Raw genomic sequence first — 256 nt, 5'->3', positions numbered from 1 at the left:
TGGCATCACTGCATTCCAGAATACAGCCCTGCATTCTGTAGGGCTGGTCTGCAGTCCTTCTTCCTACGTGTATGACTTTGCATTTGGCTGTAGTCAAACACATTTTGTTGGAATGGGCCCAGTTTACTGACCAATCCAATACTGGTTAAGATGCCCCTTCAGAGCCTAGCACCATGGTGACCTGATGAGGGGAGCTGGAACAGGGTGGGCCAAGGGGCCATGGCCTCCCACTTTATACTGGCTGCAAGGGCAAGTG

The sequence above is a fragment of the Mauremys reevesii genome, linkage group 10 (assembly GCF_016161935.1).
Source record: "Mauremys reevesii isolate NIE-2019 linkage group 10, ASM1616193v1, whole genome shotgun sequence".
NCBI lineage: Eukaryota > Metazoa > Chordata > Testudines > Geoemydidae > Mauremys > Mauremys reevesii.
The sequence above is the reverse complement of the archived record's forward strand: the minus strand, read 5'-3'. Positions refer to the sequence as shown.